A 12,445-nucleotide genomic window follows, 5' to 3' on the forward strand; every position below is an offset into this window, starting at 1 on the left:
AAGTCATTATGACAATATGAGCCAGTCATCCAGTAAGACGGTTCCCTTCATCGAATGTTAGCACGAAAATAAATCCAGTGGGATGATATTAAAGAGCCTTTAGACTGACCAACAGACCATCCTTGTGATGAAATGTTGCCAAGCGCACATTTTACACTATATTCAAAAGACATCAATGATATTGCAATGAAGGTGCAAAGCATTTTTTAACAGAATATGCCTTGATTTACCACAAAAAAAATATAATATTGACTCATCTCTTGTTTCATTTTAAAAAGAAGTACGGATCAAGGTTACGGCGAGGCAATAGGGCGACTGCAGCCAATTTGTGTGGAATTTAAAGGCAGAAAAGGGAGACTTCCATTCTTCTGTTAATATTGTGCTGTAAAACTGTCATAAGTCATATTTTTGATAGTAATTTATGGCATCTTGTTTTCAAAATGAATATTATTTCACAGAAAAGGTTTTTCCACAATAAAATCATGTCAACACACATTTGTTTACATCTCTTGGCTATACTATTGAAACAGTGAGTATTTTAATGTTTATTAATTGGACCATTACATTTATATATTTAGTACATGTATGTAGAATTAGTGTATGTAAAATTCACATCCATTTGAATCATACAGTTTTCACACAAATTAATAAACGCACATACATAAATGAAACAGGTAAGATACAGGTATTTCTGTTCTCAAAAAAAAACATAGTTTATTAACTATTTACATCTATTTAATTTTAAAATGCATCTATTCAAATTGTTTGGAAACATACATCTGTTTATTGCAAAAACAATTACATTAATTTTAAGTAGGCCTATTTGAAAGTATGGTTAAACATCAAGCTATGGAACAAGCAATATTCGCTATTTAAAATGCATGAGATTGAAAGAAATCTGATTTATTGATTATAAATATATAAGCCTGGTTATTGTTTAGGCCTACACATTCAGTTCATTATGCATCACATTAAGCTTATCTGTTTGTTTATGTTAAAACTGTATAGTTCAAATGGACGGAAATTTTATATGAAATTCGAATACATCTTAAAGAGATAGTTCACCCAAAAATAAAAATGTTGTCATCATTTACTCACCAAACCTGTACGAGTTTCTTTCTTCTGTTGAACGCAAAAGAAGATATTTTGAAGAATGTTGGTAACCAGACAGTTGACGCCAGCCGTTGACTTACATGCTGTTTTTTTTTTTTTTCTACTATGGAAGTCAATGGCTTCTGTAAACTAGTTATGTTCTTTAAAGCATCTTCTTTTCTAAAATATCTTCTTCCTTCTTATTTAATTTATCTTTTTTTTTAAGAAAAGGATGGTAATCAACATCAAAAATACTGTCGATTGATCTTAACTCGTACTGAACCCAGAATTTTCCTTTTAAACCAATCCTGGGCATTTGCAAGAGTCCAACTTTGCATAATTCCCCCTCTGCCTTCATCTTAATGAATACTTCACATGACAAATCCACTTGTTACTTTTAGTTAATGGCTGCGCTGACACCTTCACTAATCACCCCGGCCCCATACAGATAGCAGCACAGCATTAAATATTTCACCGCTGTGTATCAATGTATTATTAAAAAGTCATTTATATTTCATGCTGCAGGTCACAGTGAGGTGTGCAAGCAATAGCTGCACTCTCACAAATTCACACCTACCACCAGGAGACTCGGTCAAAGCAATCCTGTCGCCTCTAAATGGACATATACAGACCCTGTACGTGCAAACCGCAGACATGAAATCAAATGGATTATGCAAGTGGTTGAACGTTCAGCTCTGTGATCCTGCGGTGGGGGATTATAATGCAGTTGATATGTATATCACCCACCATGGATTAATGGATTAGTCCTGTTCTGCCCGTAACAACACCATCAACAAGTCTGACGATTCAAGGTCGTGGGATTGGATGATGACCGATGAATTTCTGTGCTGTTTTAGACTTAAACTTGTAGTTTTTTTAGCTTCATGTTTGTTTTTCTCTTTCTTTCAATATATGTCTACAAGGGGACATTGTAGACGCCCACTGACGGTTGGTTGGTGAGGTCCAGGTTCCCAACGCAGACTCTGGAGTGTGTAATCCTGTCTAACATGCATGCAAATCCTATCTTTTGCCTTACACAATAGCCAGTCTGTGTGCTACTCGGCAATAACAAAGATAGCAGTTAGCGAGCGGCTACATCTCAGCCCGATGGGGGTAAACTTAAAAAATGTACATAATCTGCTTTTGTCAGCCATCCAGAGGCTGTTTAAAACAAAGGCTCCATTCGTCCAATTCCACCCGAATAAATCAATCGAACAAATGTATCAATGATTCCTGATGATATTTCTCAATAACAACAATCGGGTTCCAGAAGTAAAAATTCCATTAATTTCCTCCACAGGGAAACCGATTTTTAACATTTAAAGATGGTCACCATGATTTTGCAAGTTAGACATGTTCCTGGATCAACATATTTTGTTGATCCTGGAACAACATTACTGTCCCCTAAACCTATCCCTACCATAGCTTATCCCTAAAATCAGAGGAAAATGATGGTGAATAACACTGATGTAGAAGCACCTAACCCCTTACACATCACATAAACTGTAAACTTGTCCATTAAATCTAAATGGTTGTTTGGAATGTTGTTCCAGGATCAACAAAGATGTTGATCCAAGAAAACATGTTGTACTTAAATCACGTTCACCTTTAAAGATAGACCTGTTGTGAACTCTGAGGTTAGTAATCGATGGTGTAGGCTTCCGTTGAAGCCTTCTGTTTGCATTATTTCAGCCTTATTTTTTATTCCCGATAGAAACCAGGGCTGATTTCAGAACCACATACTAGCATATTACTCTTATTATAATATAGGCTGCATCCGAAATCACATACCCTTGAGTAGGTACTTATTTTGAATAAGTAGTTACTTCATGACCGCTAAAAACACACGTTCTATAAAGTGTGAATGTGTGTATGAATGTAATCCGGGTGTACTACATTCGCCATGTCGTCATTATCATGTGATCTACCAGTGTCAGTTATGTCACTTCACAAATCCTGTCCCGTGGCCTCATGGGATAGTAAAGTGTCAATCGTATGCACACTTCAGAATCTCGTCGGAAGTAGTAGGTCATCCGGGGTCTTTCTGCCTACTCTTTTATGAGTACTGTGAATTCGGACATACTTCTTTTGTCACATACTGTTTTTTGCTGTCTATATAGTAAAAAGAGTTGCTGCCTCAAAATTTTAAGTACAATCAACTTGGATGTTCAAGTCATTTCAACTTAAATTACATAAACTGACTAAAAATGATTTGAGTCTTGTATAACTTAAAAGTTGAAAACTGTATACATTTTTTTTGATGAGTTAAAGCAATGTAAAAAACATACGTTGTTATAACTTATTGATCAATATAATTTTTTACATTGTATGCGATTTCGGATGCAGCCCATATCTTTCTATGGCAGAAATAATAAAAGCAGTATTTGCGAATTCAGCACAGGTTTCGCTTACGGCGCTGAGACCGGGCGGGGTTGGATTCTACATGTCTAAGCCGATGCACGTCTGGTTTTGTGTTCGACTTATTAGACGCACACCTCGCTGATCCTCTTTCCACACAAGCGTGTGTGTGTGCGTTTGCGAGCGCAGGTCATTTTCTGAGGAATCTCTCGCTCAGTGGGAGACACAATGGCTCAGCTGGGGGGCTTCAGTCCAATTTGCCATTGTGTATCACCATTTCTCCCTTAACACAAACATGGCGGCCCTCCAGCTGTCCCCTTGGCACTAACACTGAACCTGAAGAGCAGGCGGCTTATTTGTCCCAGCCACACTGCGCATCACCAATAAAGACATCTATTTGTTTCGGATCCACAAAGATTTTAAGCCTCACCATCCTTTTCTTTCTTCAGCCGAGTGTGTCTTTTTAAATATGCAAGTGTGGAAATTGCATTTCTTTGGGGTTGGCGTCTCTGAGACGCTCACACACCTTGAAAATCAGATTTGATGAAAATCTTTCATATCCGTTTTTTGAAAGCCTTTTATTTTGTTCAAAGTGGGCCTGTATTTTTTTTTTTTGCAGTAGATGTTCCAGGTATTGTTGAGAAATCTCATTTACGAATTGCCGGGATTTTGCACTCATTGCCTTAGCTGGGAAAATCTGTGTACATTTGAAGGGTCCAGGCCACATCATTTAAGAATCATTGCATTCTGATATTAATATCTGGAAAATTTCTCAGCTTATTCCAAAATGAACTCGCAATAATCCAAATCTCATGCATGCATCCAGCAAGGGTTTTTTTGGCGCAAGAACTGTAGAATGTTCTTTTGCTGGGCTGCAGATCATCTGATATCACTTACAGTATGTTAAGGATATTTCCCATTGAATTCAGCCCAACTGGAATACAGTGTTGGAGAAACCGGCCAGTGGAAGGTCACTGTTGTTCAGGGCTTTGTCCCTAATTGAATCTGCTGTCCCTGTAATGGTAACTTCATTTCCAAAGACTTGTATGATTTTTTTTTTTCATGTGAAAGGCCAGCTTTTGTGCGCCCTGCCACCACGCATAATACCGTGACAGAGACAGCGGACGAAAAATAAGCAATGAATTCAGACTCTCTGAATTGGATTAAAGTCCCCATGGTGCTGAACACTAGTCCTCAGCTGATCTGGAATATAATGTGAGACGCGCTGTTTTCTTTGGAAACCGGCAAATGCAATGTTTTCCTCACTTGAGTCTAAAGCACGTAGGTGAACTTGCCGTTAATGAGCCTCTTCATAAACAGCCTTTTTATGAAGGAGCTTGAAACTATTTGAAATACATCAGTATTTGACTAATACTGAATTGCTTAAAGGGACAGTTCACCTGCACATGAAAAATTAGTCATCACTTGCTCACCCTTAAGTTGTTCCAAACCTGTATGAGTTTCTTTCTTCTGTTGAATACAAAAGAAGATACTTTGAAGAATGCTACAGTTGACGGTAGCCATTAGTAGGAAAAAATACGATGGCTGCCGTCAACTGTTTGGTTACCAGCATTCTTTAAAAGATCTTCTTTTGCGTTCAACAGGAGAAAGAAACTCATACAGGTTTGGAACAACACAAATTCGAATTTTTGGGTGAACTATCCCTTAAAACCATAGAAAAATTCAAGTGGTAATCATGCATAAATGAATTTAGCCAATATTCTTTGTAGGAAGGAAAGTGAATAGTTGCGGACATGGTGATGGAAATATGAGATTGGTGGAATTCAATTTTGCGTTCACTCGCGAAAAGTTTTGCATTTGCTCGCAGAAAGCTCAAAAGTTTTAAAATTGTATACATTTAAATATAGTCAAATTAATGTCAGAATAATGTATTCATTTTTGGTTTCAGCAGCACTCGATCTGCATGAACTCCACAAGTTTGTAAGTGTGGTCGCATTTACCATAGTGTGGCACATTTTCACAGGCAAATCAAGTTGTTTCACTAGGAATCTGAGTAACTGTTAATTCTGCATAAGGGCAAAAGATTTCCCCATGTTGATTTTTTTTTTCCGAATTTTGCAGCATTGACCAACAGAAAGCTGCTTGGTTTGAAAGCGACTTCTGTTTGAGCTGTGCTTTATACTTCGCTACACTAGACGATAGACAATGACCTTTTTGCCCGTAAAATGTTGCTGTACCTCAAGTAATCAACAAGCTACGAATAAGCATTTTCAAAAACAACTGCCTTCCAGAGGTCTCTAGTTAAATTCTTAAGGCCATATAGCTTCTGCATTATGTTTTTAAGCAGTTCTAGATACTGCTGACATGTTCAGCGGGCGCATGAGTGACAGTTGTGCTCCTCAGCAGTCCTCCAGCAGATTCATCTGGCCCATACAAATGTTAACTTTACAATGAGATGCACCCATTCATTCTTTCCCTCCCCCCATCCAAGTCCACTCTTTTCTCCACTCCCCCCCCCATTCCCCTTGTCGAAGCTCTTCCTTTGTTGACACCCACCGCGTATCAATGGCGCCTTTGTGCGCAAGAGAGTTTTCACTTTAGCAAATCTGATTAAAGGGACCTCAGTCTTGTCTACATGCCAGCGCTTTGATGACAGTGTCACTGCAGGAGCAAAAGAAAATTCCAGCTAACCTCCGTGTCACCATTAATCATATAATCAATCCAATTTAGCCCTGCTGCAGTGTCACTTTCACAGTCTGTTTTTGCTAACTGTAAGTAAGAGGGCCTCCTATCTTGGGAAAAAAACTCTTCAAGGGCACGTTTCTATGAATTCAAGGGGCTACAACTCCACAGTTGGTCCAAGGTAGGTTGCTCTAAATGGTGTGTGATATAATGCGATAGTACTGACGTTTTTAAGGACGTCAAAGTCACCCCCGAGGGCCTGCCGACTTCACGCTGTCCCGTGTGATTTGTTTAAAGGAATATTCTGGGTTAAATACAATTCAACCTCCAGAAGCAGCATCCGTGATATGCTGCCAATTACCGTATAATATAACTTTGACTCGTCTCTTTAAAAAACAAATAAAAATCTTGTTTAAAGTAATGCACTTACAATACATATCTATGTCTGGAGGGTTTAAAAGCAGAAATGTGAAGCTAGTATTTTTACTTCAAGCACTTTACAGTAAAATTGCTTAGTATTTGATCTATAACTCATTTTCATGCGCTGAGTAATTTTCTTGGTGGATAAACATAAGATTATGATTACCAAGGAATGCACGAATTTAGCACAACAACAGGCACATTACTAAATATTAGTTTTGGTAATAAATTGTTTTATTGATTAACTTTAAGTGAGTGTTAACTGATGGCAATAGGGGAAATGAGAATGTGCATTTTATACAACATCAATCTTGAAATCTGTAGTTTGGAAACACTTGCTGACTGTGCAGTGATATTTCAATGCAAGTGCATTTCAGGAAACATGATTTATGTTTGCTTTTCAAACATTTTTTTCTTCTTTTGAAATGATCACCTGTGACATTAACCTGAAATATTCCTTTAAGTGAGCTCTAGGAGACAGACGCACAAACATTTATATCTTCCAGTGTCATAAATTTTTCCTCTGGTGGCGTCTGAGGCTTACCACAAAAACCGCTACAATAGTTGCCACTAAATCCAGCATTTCAAGCATCATGTGTCTTCCCCCATCTTATACACCCACTGATTCTTCTATTTAGACATTTCTCCTTGGCTGTGGTCAGAATAGCTTCTATTTCTGCAGTATGCAGTACGTACAGTATACTGTACACGGTGTGCAATTTTTCTGTGAGTAACCCAGTTGCCTTTGTCAAAATGTGCAGTATGCAAAGGAGCACATTGCATTCTGTATCCCACAATTCAATGCCTTTCAGCATTTGATGGTGTAACTACACGATTATGCAAGCAAAAAGCCTGTTTCTTTATTCACGGCCATTCAAAAGTAGCTCTATGGAGAAAATGAATGGGATTTTTACTATTGCGCTCTATGAGGTCATGTGAAAACATATATGGGTGATTCTATAATTGCAGGTACATTTTTTCTAATGGTTATATTTTTTATTATTTTAATAATTTGGTTCACAAGATATTACTGGTCATAACAATATAATATGTTCTCTAAAAAACTTATAAAGTCTTATATAGCTGAAAATCATGATTTCTTGTTGTCTGAATTAGTGTATTTTTTTCCATTATGTATCATTGTGTAACCAAAATATTTTATTTTACTTTTGTTTTGGTAATATTTCATTTATTTTATTTATAAAAGCCCTAAATAGTAATTTTCCTAATTCTACAACATAATTCATTAAAAAAAAATCTTGCGTCAGTTCTGTTACCGTACTTACCGTACTTACCGTACCATACTTTGCCTTTAAATTGGTAGAATTATCTCACAACTATGCAAGATACAGGAAATGATGTGACTTTCCCTCACTGATTAGATCTGAAGCACTGAAAGGTATGTGTGCTCTCTCTCTGAGAATTAATTTTAATCTAAAAAGTTATTTTGTAAAACGCCAAAATTGTTACCACAATAGCAAAAGGAAAACAGAATTTATCACTGATCACACAGTGAGTTGTTTAAAAATCTTTTAATCATGATTTCATAAGTGTCATGTGCTCTTAGCAGTTATGCTAGCAAGTGGAGTTTTTTGGCTAAAAAGTGTAAAAATTGTCAACTCTGTTACCGTCAAACTCCGTTACCAAGAGTAACAATGTTGAAAGTATGTAACAGACCGTAACAGAGTTGACAAACTGTAATAAAAAGAATATATTTTTTTCATTAAAAAAAGGAAGTAACTTGTGTTTGGCAATCACTGAGTATTAAAATTTAATATGTTTTCAATAAGATACTAGCAAGAATTTCTGTTAGTGAACAGTTTTTTACAGTTTTGAAATGCAAAATGTATCTCCAATTATAGAATCAGTTATATCTACTGATCCATAATGCACAGTATTTCACATACTATTATGGTTTCTGAAAACAGCAGCTACTAAAGAGTATATCCTGTGCTGATATTCAATTCCGATCATATCCCCCTTTTTCTTCGCTCTCTCTCCTTTGTTCTCTGCGACACACACACAGTTGAAGTAATTGGGTGTTATAGCCAGACGCAGCTTGTGGACAATAGGAATTCATTTGCAGTCAGTTTATTTGTCGCAATCACGCACCTGGTCCTCGAAAGCAAGAGTTCATGTCTGAATACGTGTACTCAACCTTGTGTGATCAGCCGCCTGAACAGACGCTCTTCGTCTGCCAAAAACTAATCTCGGGGCACATCTGTCCCATCGCTTTGAAGACGGCGTTGGCAGTTTTAGGGTAGTAGAAAGCACAGCTGCTGTTTGGGTGGTCATCCCTGATGGGATTGAAGTACACTTCCTCTTCACGCCTTAAAAGCAAACAAACAAACAGATAGACAGACAGGTACTCTAGATTAGCTGGTCCAATTAAGACAAATAAGGCCAAGTGCTAAACTGTATAGTTGCCATGATGTTCCTTAAAGGCTACAATTCACATAGGCTAGTTGGTTGTGATTAGTTTAAGAAAAAGATTAGGTAATATGTGCAATGACATATCTGGAGATTCAAGTTCCCTCGTTTTCTGTCATTTTTAAAGGTTAACTGCGTCTATAATTGTGTTTAATCTACATAATGGCGCTTGCTTCCATGTCACAGCGGTAGACACTTTAATTGACTTTAATGTACTAAGAAGCATGTCAGAGCCGTCATCATTGCATCAACTGAAATATTTTAATTTGTGACTTCCCGCATGAACGCACGTCACATCCCTGAGAGGTCGAGCGGCATTATACAGACTCGCTAAAAGCATGTAAATCCATCTCAGAGAGATCAGACGGTGTGTCCACACTCAAAACTGATGTTATGCAAAAGTTCATTTGTCTTATGAAAACCGTGACTCAGCAGTTTCTGGGACCGTTCCATGAATCCCATTTTAAATCGGGCTATTAAAAATGCAGTATTGCGCACAACGGCCTCAAATGGAAGACAAGTTGAAAGGAACAGAGGGTCAATACGCTCCAAAACTGATCTGTCATCCTCTCCCGCTCCTGAAGTCCACCTCCTTATTCCTGTTGCCATAGCAACCGTTCGGCAAGGACAGGGGCATTGTAAAACACGGCCCTTGGAGAACAATCAATCATCGCATTCCTCTTGCATGCTTCTTAATTGCTTTTTGGATCATCCTCAAAAACATTTAACCCTGGGTTAGGGTCTACTCTACTAATTTGCGCCACTGATTCATTTTAACGCCGTATTTCCTGTATAGCAGAGCCCTCTAAAATGTCCAACCTTCCTGATTATATTTTTAGTGGAATTTCACAGCAATTTTATAATGACCCGATTTACATTAAGTCTATGAATCTAGAGAGCACCATGGCATAATGCTGGAAGGGGTTTGAGCCTCATCCGAGTCGCGATGCAAGCCATGCATGTTTTCTCTCCTCAATCAGTCTTTTTTTGGGTGTGCTGGTGCTTCAAAACAAGTAATTTCCAGGAATTCCTTGAAGTATTGCTGTTGTTGCAAATACAGCACAGCCCGATATTTCTAACCATGCATACTATGTGCGTACTCACACATGCGCCTTGAATTTTTTTGACTAAGTTGTTTGTCCACAAAGTGTCAACACTAGCCTGGGCCGTTGTTTCACAGTCGAAAAAGAAACGGAACAACAAAATCCAGGAGAAATCCACATTGACAAGCATCCAATAGACATCTGCAGTGACAGGTTCCTGTGTGAGAGGATTAAGAGATGTAAATAACTAAGATATTTTTTTCCAATAACTTCTGGAGAGAAATAACGCAGACACTGGACAAGGATAAAACTGTCTAGTTTGCATGTGTTGATCACATGTGTTCACACTAGATATTTAGAGTTTGGATTTTCGAACAAGGTCTTTCAACTGTTCGAAAAACTGAATTATAGTTTTTGTATAAGGCCACAGAGAGCACTACCGACAGGAAGTCTCATGGAGTCCAATGGAGAACAAGACGTGATTAAAAAAAATAGACATTATGGTCACTAATTAAGAGATAAATCGACACTATAATTAATTGTTTCCTTATTTAATGTAGTTAGAATATGGCTACAGTGTAGTTACAAGGAGTAAAAAGTACTGATTAAAAAAAGTTATTTGACCAAATATTTATTCACATGCTTATCATTAGAATATGTCTTCAGTGAAATCAAAAAAAGACAATCCCAGAATGCATTGCAACAAACTCTGCGAAAAATCCAGTATAAATAAATGTGTGTATTTCAATAAATACTGAAAAGTATCATTTAAAAGTAATGTTATTCACCGTTTTACAATATTGTATTTTCTGCTTATGAGGGAATCACAACATTAGCTTAGCAATATGCTAATGTCAAAATCTATTAAAAATCACTAACCGAGCGCTGTTTGTGTGGCTGTCTATGTAAGGTGTTCTAAATGAGTCACTTACGAGGTTCAGTGGCATTTAGGATACTGTCTATAAGGGCAGCTCACAATGTTTTGGAACAGAGCCTATATGGCAGCATCCATAAATCAAGGTATACTGTATTATAGACCATTCTTGCAACTGCCGGAAAACAAACTAAGGCAGGAGCGGATGCTATTTATACCTCCGCTGAAGGCGAGGATAGGAGCACAAATGGAAGGTGGGGGAGGGACAAGGGTCATTGGCATGACTTCATCGAAAGGGAGTATCTGGTCCATCTCTGTCTGGATGACTCAGGTGGCAAATGTCACTTCGCAGCTTGGATGGAGAGAATAAGGCACAAGCGAAATGAGGAGGAAAAATGCAGCCGGCGGAGGAGGAAAACTCAAAGGAATGTGGCATGGATTTTCTCAGGATTTTCCACGAGGGCCACTTTACTTTCTTAAAGTCGATACAAATTGAGCAGGGTGGTCTTTTCGGCTGGTCTCTGAGACCTGGTGTGCCTATTAGGCCACCGAAAAGAACCCACTGTGCTTTCCACAGGCCTATATCCTTACTGTATGTTGACGTCAGGGATAATGTATGAGCTTCCAGCTGGTTCTTTATTCCTGCTTCTCTTTGCTTCTCTCCTCTGATTTACAATCTGGCTTTTGCTGGCAGGAACACCATTGGGGGGTCCCGAACCTCCCCAATCCTATCGGCAAACAGAGGGACTCTAATCTGTGCTTTGTGCTTTCCAAAAATTCAACTCAGCTTTAGTGCGGTAAGAAAGTCTTTATCTAGCCCCTGAAAGCCCCTCTGCTAGCACTTTAAAGTTCACACTGAGGGATGTCGCCCTTCTAAGGTGAAAGTCACTCAGTCATTCAGCCGGACAGTGAAAGGCTGCAGCGCTTCACTAGGTGTTTAAGTCAAAGTGCCCTATAAATATAAATGACAGGCATTAAATGTGCCTTTAAAGCCTGGTCTCAGGTCAGCACCCCCTGTGCCCCGAAGACTCAAACAATGCAGGTTTAGGTGCGCTTGACGTTCAAAGTAATAGTCTGAGAAGTGTTTGACGAAAGGTTGAGGCATGCACAGGCTGTGCTTCAAAGAGAAGGTTACTGTAATGCTGTGATGTGAAGGTGTAATGGAACGCTTCAAGTCAACATGAATCAAAATGGACCCTATTTACATTCTTCACACACATTCATGATCTTATTGTGTGATTCTTCAGTGCACGCAATTCTAATAAAAAAAATCTTTGTCTTTGTAATCTTTCATCAAACAACAGCTGATGTCATCAAGGCTGTGTGGGCAGGGTAATTAATGATAACCAATAGCCAAATAGAATACTGTTCCTTCATTAATGAATAACTACACAGGAACAAATGAGTAATGCACTATTAACATTCTAGTAACTACTATTAACTAACAAGTTAAAACTCTGACTAACGAATTAGTAAGTAATAGCGCTCAGTTGAATGAGGTAGTTCACTATTAGCTAATCAGTAACTACTATTTTTCATTCCTCACTGAAGACTACTAAAAACTACTATATACAGGTTCATTATT

The sequence above is a fragment of the Scardinius erythrophthalmus genome (assembly GCF_964197995.2).
Source record: "Scardinius erythrophthalmus genome assembly, chromosome: 9".
NCBI classification, from domain to species: Eukaryota; Metazoa; Chordata; class Actinopteri; order Cypriniformes; family Leuciscidae; genus Scardinius; species Scardinius erythrophthalmus.